This window comes from Rhinoraja longicauda, chromosome 4, assembly GCF_053455715.1.
Source record: "Rhinoraja longicauda isolate Sanriku21f chromosome 4, sRhiLon1.1, whole genome shotgun sequence".
In the NCBI taxonomy this organism is placed as follows: Eukaryota; Metazoa; Chordata; class Chondrichthyes; order Rajiformes; family Arhynchobatidae; genus Rhinoraja; species Rhinoraja longicauda.
In genome coordinates this window covers 13,293,804-13,306,344 of record NC_135956.1, presented here as the reverse complement: position 1 = coordinate 13,306,344, position 12,541 = coordinate 13,293,804, and the positions used below count along the sequence as shown (strand labels likewise).

Genomic DNA, 12,541 nt, shown 5'->3' with positions numbered 1-12,541 from the left:
TTAGTTTATGCTTGTTTTGGGGGCTAGTTCCCTTCAGTTTTCTCTTCAGCATATAAAAGGCATGCTCAATTTGGTTCAGATCGGGTGATTGACTTGGCCACTCAAGAATTGACCATTTTTTAGCTTCGAAAAAATCCTTTGTTGCTTTAGCAGTATGTTTGGGATCATTGTCTTGCTGTAGAATGAACTGCCGGCCAATGTGTTTTTAGGCATTTGTTTGATTTTGAGCAGATAGGATGTGTCTATACTCTTCAGAATTCATTATGCTACTATCATCAGCAGTTGTATCATCAATGACGATAAGTGAGCCAGTACCTTCAGCAGCCATACATGCCCAAGCCATAACACCCCTACCACCATGTTTCACAGATGAGGTGGTATGCTTTGGATCATGGGCAGTTCCTTCTGTCCTCCATACTTTGCTCTTGTCATCACTCTGATATAAGCTCATCTTCATCTCATCTGTCCACAAGACCTTTTTCCAGAACTGTGGTTGCTCTTTTAAGTACTTCTTGGCAAACTGGAACCTGGCCATCCTACTTTTGCGGCTAACCTGTGGTTTACATCTTGCAGTGTAGCCTCTGTATTTCTGTTCATGAAGTCTTCTGCAGACAATGGTCATTGCCAAATCCACACCTGACTCCTGAAGAGTGTTTCTGATCTGTCGGACAGGTGTTTGGGAATTTTTCTTTATTATAGAGAGAATTCTTCTGTCATCAGCTGTGGAGGTCTTTCTTGGCCTGCCAGTCCCTTTGCGATTGCAGACTGCAAATGTCACATCAGTTACTTCAAGATCCACAGGATTATAAATGGAACCACATAATCTTCAATTCCAAAAACACTGCCTAAGGTGTAATTAATTTAAAAATCTACCTTAATCATCTTACACTCATAATTAATTTTGAACATCATTCTTGTAGTCAGATTATGATCACACTTCCCCAGAAACACTTTATGATGTGACTACTAATTTAAACAGTCTCATGCACAGATTGTCAAAAGTCAGTCTCAAGATTACTGAGGCACTTTACATTTTGTAGCAAGCCTGCAACACAGGTGATTACTGCGCAGTGACCTGGGAGCTCTCTCATTACAGTGTTTTGTGGTTTTCTTGTGTTGGTCTACCATCTTTATCCAGATCACATGTTTCTAGGCCAGTGCCAAAACATCTCATATCAGCTGACAACATCTAAAATGTTTATCAGTGGATAAATCAGATGAGTAAGCAAAAGCTATTTAACTTTGTTTCAACTTGAGATTCATTTGAACTCATCCATTTTGAACAAAAATGATCAAACAGAGGATTTTTAAATTAGAGTCCATGTACATGGATAATTAACTGCAAAAAAGTTAACTTGCAGGGTACAGGGACCCTACTTAAAATGGGGTTAGTTGGAAAAAGTAATCAAGAAGGCTGAGGAATTGTGAGCAAACATTAGTTTAGCTTGAAACAATGGTCATGGATAGACTTAGAATCAATGGTTTGGGAATGTGGGATGGGGGAAAAGAAGGGATCAATTAATTGGCAAAAATTAATTTCTCTTAAATTATATACTAAATTATATAATTTTATTAAAGTCACGATATTATTCAGTCCAGTTGCTCACAATCTTGCCCTTTAGATGTAACAGATGTAAGTTTGAGGGGTGTCTGCAATCATGTTCAGTTACTAATTGTATATCTCAAGTGAATGAAGTGATTTTTTTATTTGAAAAATCCTTTTGAGATTCCTTCTTTTAAAGAATTAGACTGTAATTACATTTTAAATATAATATTTTAGCTAGAGTTATATAGCATGCAACAGTATAGTCATGATTGAGAAGCTAAGAATTTTTTTTTTCGTTTTGAGACTTCTTTTGATCAATGTGTAACAGATAAAGCAGACATCCCTAGTTGCACCATAGAAACATGGGAAAATAGGTGCAGGAGTAGAACTTGCAGCCATTTGAGCAAGCACCGCCATTCAATATGATCATGGCTGATCATCTAAAATCAGTACCCTGTTCCTGCTTTTCCCCCATATCCCTTGATTCCTTTAGCCCTAAGAGCTAGATCTAACAGTCTCTTGAAAACTTTTTATCTATCTTTCACAAATCTGAGTTTGACCAAATGTGTCTTCATTTATACCGTCCTCTGAATATTGGACATTGCTTCCTTCTCTTTCCACATATTGGGGTGGTACGGTGGCGTAGCGGTAGAGCTACTGCTTTACAGCGCCAGAGACCCGGGTTCAATCCTGACTACGGGTGCTTGTCTGTACGGAGTTTGTACGTTCTCCCCCTGACCTCATGGGTTTTCTCTGAGATCTTCGGTTTCCTCCCACACTCCAAAGACATATATGTTTACAGGTTAATTGGCTTGGTATAAAAATGTGTAAATGTAAAATTGTCTCCAGTGTGTGTTAATGTGCGGGGATTGCTGGTTTTGTGGACTCGGTGGGCCGAAGGGCCTGTTTCTGCGCTGTATCTCTAAACTAAATATTCTAAATAATTTTCCAATGGGTAAGATGCAATTTCATGCCATAAAGGACAACATACATTGTCCAGCTTTATGAAAGAGCTGCTTCATAATGAATTTGTTATTCTGCATATGTCTGATGTTCATGTTGCAGAGAAAATAAAAATAATCCATTAAAATGCCTCCCTATATTGGACCTTTTTTTAAAATGGATGTTGTATAATCAGTTACCTGGGAACCTGAGAATGATGTTGCAGGATTGGATGTTAACATTTCTGATACGGAAATAACTGTATTTTGAAACCTTAGCACAAGGATGAGAAAAGAAATCACACTTTGTAAATAAGTTAGAGGCAAACAATGGTATTTACTGCTTTGTAAATAAGTTAGAGGCAAAATGCTATAATTAAACGATGCAGCTTAATCTGAACCAAATAGCAGTGCCTGAAATAGCTCGCAAAATATCCTGATTACCACATTCATGTCATGATGTATTTATGTATTTTATCATAGACTGGACACTAACAAGAAAAAACTAAGTTGCTTAGTTCATTATGATCAATGTTCCTTTGGGTTGCTGCCACAGGGCTACACCAAATTGAATAACAGCTTATCAAAGTCACATTTCCTTGCCAAATAATAACTGTCCCAGGCTGCATTAATGTATAAGCTTGTACGGCAGTGTGGGCAGGCGAAAGAAGAAGAATCCATCCAATTGTAAATATGTCATAATTTCAGGAACATTATTAAAGAATAGAATATAATTGAATATGGTGAGAATATCTGTCATAAAAGTTCAACAGAGCAGTATGAATCATTTATTTGATTAACATCCTGTGTGGAACTTAGGTACCTCAGCAAATAGTTGCACAGCAAAAAATATTTTTTCAAGTAATTGTCTGTGAGTCACTCAAAGATTGTGGGTCAGAAGAAAATAATAATTAAACAGTACGAATGCCACTAGCATCCATTATTCTGTAGAGCAAAGTTGTCTTCTTTTTAGATGCTATGTCACCACAATCACTTGCTTCAGTTACCAATCCATTTAGTGTGAAATAGTAATGGCCTCCCAACCTTACGATGGATTTAGACACAAAGAACTGAACATGATGGCTTACAAAAAAAACCCACAAAGTGCTGGAGTAGTTTAGCAGATGAGGCAGCATCTCTGGAGGACATGGATAGGTAATGTTTCTTAAACGTTTCTTAAACGTCTGAAATGTTGCCTATCCATCTCTTCCAGTGATGCTGCCTGACCTGCTGAGTTACTCCAGCACTTTGTATCTTACAATGAATTTACCATGCTAACAATAATGAAGCAAAGGCACAGATCAGAAAATAATGGTCCAGTTTGTGCTTGATCCAGCAAGCCACCCCAGCTTGTCATATTTGCTATTCTTACAGTCGGGCAGACATTTTGATGTCTTTGATCACTCTTGAGGCCTCACAGCCATTATCACCCCACTAGGTAGATCATTCAGTTACTAGTATGTGGGCCTCAAATCCAGATGCTGAAGACATGACCATAGACCACGATGCCTCTAATAATTAGATATTCGAAATATTTAAATAGTTCATTATTTTTATGAATAATTATGTCAAAGTAAAAATAAAAGAATACATTAGCTTAAAACACCTTAAGTGCGAGAAATAAATTGAAAACATTAAATTGAAGTAAAATAAAGAAGAGAAACAAAACTGTCTGCTGCTTTGCTTTTCGTTAATTCAATCATAGTCTTCGAACATTTCAATCAAGGTGAATGACTTCATTCAAATGAATGGGGCTGTGTTAAGCATACCCAGTCAGATGTGGAGTGCATTCAACTCCTCAGGTCAGGGCGTTTGTACTCTCAGTGCTGAGTCTATTGGTGACATGAAAATTCACTGACCTACACTTCTGTAGCCGTGATATTTGTGTATCTGATCCAGTTTAGTTTCAGGACCACTGTGAATTTCAGTTCATTGACAGTGGAATATTTTATATTGTTAATACATTGAATATAAAGGAGAGAGATGTGTGGATTCTGTTCTTGGAGATAGTCATTGCATGATACCCATGTGGCACAAATCCTAATTGTTGCTTATCAACACAAGCTTGAAGATGATACTGCATGTAGACCTGGATCAATTCATTACCTGTCCATTTTTAATATTATAGACAATAGACAATAGGTGCAGGAGTAGGCCATTCGGCCCTGCGAGCCAGCACCACCATTCAATGTGATCATGGCTGATCATTCTCAATTAGTACCCCGTTCCTGCCTTCTCCCCATACCCCCTGACTCCGCTATCCTTAAGAGCTCTATCTAGCTCTCTCTTGAAAGCATTCAGAGAATTGACCTCCACTGCCTTCTGAGACAGAGAATTCCACAGATTTACAACTCTCTGACTGAAAAAGGTTTTTCCTCATCTCCCTTATTTTTAAACTGTGGCCCCTGGTTCTGGACTCCCCCAACATTGGGAACATGTTTCCTGCCTCTAACATGTCCAACCCCTTAATAATCTTATATGTTTCAATAAGATCCCCTCTCATCCTTCTAAATTCCAGTGTATACAAGCCTAGTCACTCCAGTCTTTCAACATACGACAGTCCCGCCATTCTGGGAATTAACCTAGTAAACCTACGCTGCACGCCCTCAATAGCAAGAATATCCTTCCTCAAATTTGGGGACCAAAACTGCACACAGTACTTCAGGTGTGGTCTCACTAGGGCCCTGTACAACTGCAGAAGGACCTCTTTGCTCCTATACTCAACTCCTCTTGTCATGAAGGCCAACATTCCATTGGCTTTCTTCACTGCCTGCTGTACCTGCATGCTTCCTTTCAGTGACTGATGCACTGGGACACCCAGATCTCATTGTACCTCCCCTTTTCCTAACTTGACACTATTCAGATAATAATCTGCCTTCCTATTTTTACCACCAAAGTGGATAACCTCACACTTATCCACATTAAACTGTATCTGCCATGCATCCGCCCACTCACACAACCTGTCCAAGTCACCCTGCAACCTCATAGCATCTTCCTCACAGTTCACACTGCCACCCAGCTTTGTGTAATCTGCTAATTTGCTAATGTCACTTTTAATCCCTACATCCGTCATTAATGTATATTGTAAATAGCTGCGGTCCCAGCGCCGAGCCTTGCGGTACCCCACTAGTTACTGCCTACCATTCTGAAAGGGACCCATTTATCCCCACTCTTTGCTTTCTGTCTGCCAACCAATTTTCTATCCATGTCAGTACCCTACCCCCCAATACCATGTGCTCTAATTTTGCCCACTAATCTCCTATGTGGGACCTAGTCAAAGGCTTTCTGAAAGTCAAGGTACATTGCATCCGCTGGCTCTCGCCTGTCAATTTTCCTAGTTACATCCTCAAAAAATTCCAGAAAATTAGTCAAGCATGATTTCCCCTTCATAAATCCATGTTGACTCGGAACGATCCTGTTACTGCTATCCAAATCCTCCGCAATTTCTTCTTTTATAATTGACTCCAGCATCTTCCCCACCACTGTTGTTGTTTAGTTTAGAGATACAGCACGGAAACATGCCCTTTGGCCCACCAAGTCTGCACCGACCAGCGATCCCCATTGTCCTTGCACACACAAGGGGCAATTTGTTTACATTTATACCAAGCGAATTAACCTACAAACCTATACATCTTTGGAGTGTGGGAGGAAACTGAAGATCTCGGAGAAAACTCACGCTGTGGAGAACGTGCAAACTCCGCACAGACAGGAAGGAACTCTACCACTGCGCCACCATGCCTGTCCTGTGGAACTCCTACAGTGATATCTGTGGGTTGGCCGAATTAGCCTTCTGACCAATGCAACGATCTTCCTTTGAGCTACTCAAGTCTATGATCAGAAAATAGTTTACCTCCCGATCTCAACAAGACAAAATGATCAACAACTATTTGTTGAGATAGTAAAAGATTGAGAATTTAAGCACAAAATTCTGTACTTAATGTTAAGCCATAGTTGAGGAATAGCTCAAAACCATCTTTGGAATGCACTAAGCCACAGGTGACATTGGATTAGTCTGTTCTCCCTTTCCCTTTCTTTTTCTGCCAGTGTGCGTTCTTCTTTCATATGCTTAGCTCTATTCCTGAATCCTTAGGCAAAGGTCACTCCATCAATGTTCAGAGATGGTCATTAAATTTCATTGCTTCTCGTGGTTAAAATACCCACTATTACTAAGGAGGGCAAGTGACTTCTTAACTCCGCCCAGGTGGACACCTGAATTTGTTCTTTTTTATGGGCTAAATTCCACAGGAAATCGCCCAGATTATTTGTTAGATGCCTGAGTTGTAGCTGTACTGGAAGAACCCATTTAGGGCATAATTAGTTCTGAAGCACATCTCCTGTAATGTGATGGGATGTTTCTGGAGGCAAAAGCCATAACTATTTCCAATTTGCATTGGATAATGAGGAAAAAAGAAAAGTGATGAATGATAAATTGAGATGAAATAATAGAACAAATTAGGTGCAAGACCAGACTGTGTCATTTTAATTAACTCCTGTGTTAATGGAAATGACTCATAGAAACTTTCATTTGGCTGGGTGATTTAAGTTATTCAGACATGGACAATGCCAAGATCTGTCAAAGGCTTTGGAGATGTTGATAACACAAATATATGTCAACATCTAACAGTTGCTAAGAATTAGATTAGTTTACCAGAATCCTAGATTAATAATCTAGAGGAAAATTGGGTGGCCATTGAGAATGACTAAGGAATTTGCACTGTGAAATTAGCCCAGACTCGCTTGATGTTGATGTGAGTTGCAAAGGAAATTTGTTTTCATACCCCATCTGGTTTGAAACAGCCAGCCAGCGCGAGTTATATTATTGCAGCCTTAACATTGGTTAAGGTCTCTTGCATTTCAGAAGAGCCAGACAGGCAATAATTGAACCAAAGGCTGCATTGTCAGGAAAGTACTGCATCGTAACAAGGGACGCAGTGAAATGGTTGAAGTATTTATTGGCCTGCCAGAAAGCTTGAGTCCAAGTACTATCCTAGTACATTATTTTTATTTGCAAAACCTACTGACCATCCTTTCCAGCAATTAAATGATGGCTTGGTCCATTTTAATAATGATGGATGTTCCCATCGTGAAATTTCTAATCTCCGCGTGTCTCAGTTTTCATTTCAGCACTTCAGAAAATACCCAAAATCAGGGGTGTTGTGCAATTTCAGAATGTTGTTCCTTCTTTGAGCAACAATTAACAATCCAGCAACAGAAATTGTTGATTACTATAATTCATATATCATACATCATATATACCATCTATCATATATATTACCAATATATCATTTGATATATTGAAAGCATCTGGCAAAAGCAATCTAGCATGTGCAGCTTGGGGCCTGCATATGAACTAAATGAACCATTTGCTAATTGGTTAGATCTCCAAATTCTAAAGTATTCCCTCAAGTCAATGTGAATAAAATTGATTCGCCCCTGCCCTTTGGAAAACCATCAGTCCTAGCGAAACCCAAGATCCTGCCTTTTTTTTTAATTTTAAAATTTCTGCTTATATTTCTTTCATTGCTAAAATTGGCCCTAGAAATTGGCTTTACATTTTTTATTGCAACTAAACTAACTAACAAACTCTGTAGTAACACTAAACTTTCCTCGAAGGAAAAAAAACCTACTTAAAAAAATCCAGGTAAGGTATCTTAACCTGAATGTGTCAAATGCATTTTCAGTATTTTTTATCAAGCTGCTCAGATTCAAAGCTACCTGTTTACACAATTACAAAAACAATATTAGCAACATAGACATGCATTTATTCTCAAACATTTAATGGCTAATATTCTGCATTGAATGCACTTCACAGTAAACAGATCAAACACTACTCATAATAGTCAACATCTGTCTCGAGCAATCGATGTTGCAAAGAGTTTGCTTCAGTGGCATTGAAATCAAGCAGGTCTGTACTCTTTTGAAAGCTTACTTTACGCATTAGCTTTGAACTTTTACCTGTCTTTGATCCTTCACACTGTTTTTTAGCAACTTTAAAAAAATCCTTGAACATGAATAATGAAAGTTAGCATGCAGGTTCAGCAAGAAATTAAGAAGGCAACAATATTTTGCCCTTTATTGCAAGTGGATTTGAGTTCAAGAGATGTTTCTCACAGTTATACAAGGTACTGTTTATTGTTCTGGTCTATATTTAAGGAAGAATGAGGGTAACAAACATTCACCATTTTGTCAGATGAGGAGAGATTAAACAGACTGAATCTAAACCTTTTTTGAATTAGAAAAATAAAAGGTGATCTCACTGAAATATATAACATTCTAATGTGCTTGATAGGATAGATCCAGAGTTTATAGTTTTCACCGACTGTGGTGTCGGGAACCAAGGTTCACAGATTCAAAACAACAGAGAAGGCCATTTAAGATGGATATGAGAAGAATTTTGTTTTGACTAGAGGCTGATGAATCTTTGAAATTCTTTACCCAAGAGAGCCATTGAGCTTCAGTGACTGAGTATATTCAAGATAGAATTTGAGGGGGTTTTAGATGAAGGAAATAAGGGACATAGGAGTAGCGCAGGAAACTGGTGCTGAGGTTAAAAAAACAACATGATCTTACTTAATGATGGAGCCGGTCTGAGGGGCATTGATTGACCACAACTTCTACTTCTATGCCCTTTTTATCAGCGAACCTTACAATATTTTTCTCAACATTTTGACTAGAGCTAACAAGATTTATCAAATTATTATTTTCTACCTTCCTTTATGTTGATGTTAATAGAGAGGATATAACATACAGCACATTGAACTAATGCTTATTATAATTTTAAGAATAGGGTAGTTAAAGATTAATTCACCAGTATTTTTAAGACCTTTTTCACATTGGGGAATTTTTTTTATCAGAAAGAGAATAAATAACAGACTGGATTGTGATTTGTATTCCAGGTGGTTGGATGATTTGGCAGGCATTAAGACCATTCTATAGCATTCTGCATCAGCTCGACTCACATAGTCTCAGTCCTAATGCCTTTTTAGGAAAATACTACAAGCTCTGGTCAGGAAGAAATTATAATTAATACCCTGTGAGGATGAGATAAAATAGACTGAATGAGCTTCTATATTTGGGCCTCTCCTATGGTGGAAAGTAGATGTGTGTAAACTTCTTTGCTGAACTGGCAGAAAATGTCCAGAAAGATAGTATGATGGACGTACACGTGAATCTTCAAAAAGCATTTGGCAAAGCATCATTAAGTAGAATTGTTAGCAAAATTAAAACCCCTAGAAGTAAAGAGGCAGTGACAGTTATTGCTAGTTCAGATATAGAATAGAACAAAGGTAATGGCGGTGAGCTATTTTTGAAGCTGTTTAAAAAAAAAACCCTCATGTTCCATTGTTAGGACTACTGTTCTATTTGATAATGGTAAGGGTTTGGGTATATAGACATAATGTCAAAATTTGCATTGGAATCAACACTCAGAGATGTAGTAAACACACAGATCTTGTGCAGTTTGTGAGGAGTAACACAATTAATGTTTCAGGTCATCAGAACTGAATTTATTTCAAATATCCCAGCAACCCATTCCAATTCCTTTGTTTAAACCAAATAATGCAATTTTTTCAAGGTGTTTTAAGAACAAGCAATATCCATTAATCTATAAATGTGAGAGAACATGTTGTGAAAGCTAATAAAACATTGGACTCGGCTTTATTAATGAACAACGAGCTCAACAATAAGGAAGCTGTATTTTTATGTATAAATTACAGGTTAAGCCTTGACTGGAGTTTTGTGGCTAATTCTGGATATCACACTTTAGAAAGTAGGGTAACTCTTTAGAAAGGGCTTATAACAGATTTGCCAGAATGGTACCAGAATGTACCATAAAGAAACATAAGATGCTAGGATTCCTCTCAGAGTAAAGATGGCCATACATGTTTCTATCAGAAGACACAGACTTAAAGTCACTGTTAAAATAGAGAGGGAGGACACAGATAACTTGTTTTAGAGTCATAGAGTCATAGAGTGATACAGTGTGGAAACAGGCCCTTCAGCCTAACTTGCCCACACCGGCCAACATGTCCGAGCTACACTATTCCCATCTGCTTGCGCTTGGTCCATATCCCTCCAAACCTGTCCTAGCCATGTACCTGTCTAACTGTTTCTTAAACGATGGGATAATCTCAGCCTCAACTACCTTGTTTTTTTACCTTGTGTGTGTATATATGTGTATATATATATATATATGTGTGTGTGTGTGTGTGTGTGTGTGTGTATGTGTGTGTGTGTGTGTGTGTGTGTACTTGTGAGTATGTGTATATATACACACTGAACTTTTTTTAAAATCTTGTTTACTATATTTACAGTGTACTTTGTTTACATATTCTGTTGTGCTGCAGCAAGTAAGAATTTCATTGTTCTATCTGGGACATATGGCAAAAAAACACTCTTGACTCCTCTGACAACTTGTTCCATGCACCCACCACCCTTTGTGTGAAAAAGTTACCCCTCAGATTCCCATTAAATCTTTTCCCCTTCACCTTGACCCTATGTCCTCTGGTTGCAGCACCTAGACTGTGGAACAGCATCCCACTCCCCATCAGAACTGCCCCCTCCATCGACTCCTTTAAGTCCAGGCTCAAAACCTATTTCTACTCCCTAGCGTTTGAGGCCCTCTGAGGGGGCGCTGTGAACTGTTTATGTGTTGTTATGTTTGTGTGCCATTGTATGTTCTTTTTTAGTACCTGCACTGATGTACAGTACTTTGGTCAACGTGGGTTTCTTTTTAATGTGCTATACAAATAAAATTGACTTGACTTGGTCCTTGATTCCCCTATTCTGGGCAAGAGATGAACAATCTACCCGATATATTCCTCTCTTGATTTTGTACACCTCTATAAGATCACCCCTCATCCTCCTGCGCTCCAAAGAATAGAGACCAAGCCTACTCTACCTCTCCCTATAGCTAACACCCCCTAGTCCTGGTAACATCCTCGTAAATCTTTTCTGAACCAAGCTTGACAATATTTTTCCTATAACATGGTGCCCTGAGCTGAACACAATATTCTTAATACGGTCTCACCAACGTTTTATAGAACTGCAACATGACCTCCCAACTTCTATACTCACAATTGTCTGCACAATTACTAGCTAAGATCTGGAATACATATCTGAAAGAATAATGGACGTTTGAATAATAAGTCGAAAATGAGTTGCATAAATAAATGAAGGATGGGAGCTACATGAGGAAGTGTTTAATGAACTCAGGGGAAATGCATACAACTTGCTACCCCAAGATTCATTGGACATTCCTGTTTGCCACTGAAATGAGGAGACAGTGTAAATGAGTCTGAAATCATACATGGGCTCAACAAAGCAAGGAAAGTTGGCATGAATTTAAGGTGACTCTGTCCTTGAAAGTCATCAATGTTCCAGAGAGGATTTTTCAACAGTGCAGTAGTTTCATATTTTCCATTCCTGCAACAGTTTTTTTTCAATTACAGATTTATTTAATTATATTTATTTCAATACCCAGCAGTGTGGTGGGATTTGAACCTTTTCTCTGAATCACTGGTCCAGATCTCCAGCTGCAAATCCAGTAACATGACAATAGACAATAGGTGCAGGAGTAGGCCATTCGGCCCTTCCAGCCAGCACCACCATTCAATGTGATCATGGCTGATCATTCTCAATCAGTACCTCGTTCCTGCCTTCTCCCCATACCCCCTGACTCCGCTATCATTAAGAGCTCTATCTAGCTCTCTCTTGAATGCATTCAGAGAACTGGCCTCCACTGCCTTCTGAGGCAGAGAATTCCACAGATTCACAACTCTCTGACTGAAAAAGTTTTTCTTCATCTCTGTTCGAAATGGCCTACCCCTTATTCTTAAACTGTGGCCCCTGGTTCTGGACTCCCCCAACATTGGGAACATGTTTCCTGCCTCTAACGTGTCCAACCCCTTAATAATCTTATGTTTCGATCAGATCCCCTCTCATCCTTCTAAATTCCAGTGTATACAAGCCTAGTCACTCCAGTCTTTCAACATATGACAGTCCAGCCATTCCGGGAATTAACCTAGTAAACCTACGCTGCAAGCCCTCACTAGCA

At 38.7% G+C, this 12,541-nt stretch overlaps 1 protein-coding gene across 5 annotated transcripts in view; it reads left to right on the top strand.

Annotated features, from left to right (window-relative positions):
• The window catches only part of necab1 (N-terminal EF-hand calcium binding protein 1), a 109,621-nt gene that overhangs the window by 26,958 nt on the left and 70,122 nt on the right, over positions 1 to 12,541 (top strand). The gene's annotated exons all lie outside the window — the stretch shown is intronic.